Source organism: Charadrius vociferus, unplaced genomic scaffold (assembly GCF_000708025.1).
Source record: "Charadrius vociferus isolate BGI_N301 unplaced genomic scaffold, ASM70802v2 scaffold56, whole genome shotgun sequence".
Lineage (NCBI taxonomy): Eukaryota > Metazoa > Chordata > Aves > Charadriiformes > Charadriidae > Charadrius > Charadrius vociferus.
In genome coordinates this window covers 88,707-88,989 of record NW_009649057.1, presented here as the reverse complement: position 1 = coordinate 88,989, position 283 = coordinate 88,707, and the positions used below count along the sequence as shown (strand labels likewise).

General features: G+C 53.4%; 1 protein-coding gene across 1 annotated transcript in view; it reads left to right on the top strand.

Annotated features, from left to right (window-relative positions):
- ASS1 (argininosuccinate synthase 1) overlaps positions 1 to 283 on the top strand; it is a 33,846-nt gene that overhangs the window by 12,617 nt on the left and 20,946 nt on the right. The gene's annotated exons all lie outside the window — the stretch shown is intronic.

Below are 283 nucleotides of genomic sequence, written 5' to 3'. Positions count from 1 at the left end.
GGGGATGATGGGGTGGAGGGGGGGGAAGCTGACAGCCCCCATCACTAGACAGGGCTCTTGCGGGCGCCTCAGTAATAAAGACTAGAAAGGGAGGCATTGAGGCTGATTGGCAACTGATAGTGCGTTAAATGGTAATGAGGAGGGCAGATGGAGGGGGGATTAGCCTCCAACTCCGCACCGCTTTTCTTTGTGGGCCCCGCAGCCCCCTTGTCAGCTTCCTAATACATTTATTGCTCATTTCACACCGCTAAAGAAAAATGCCTCTTTCTATTCAGCATCCCCC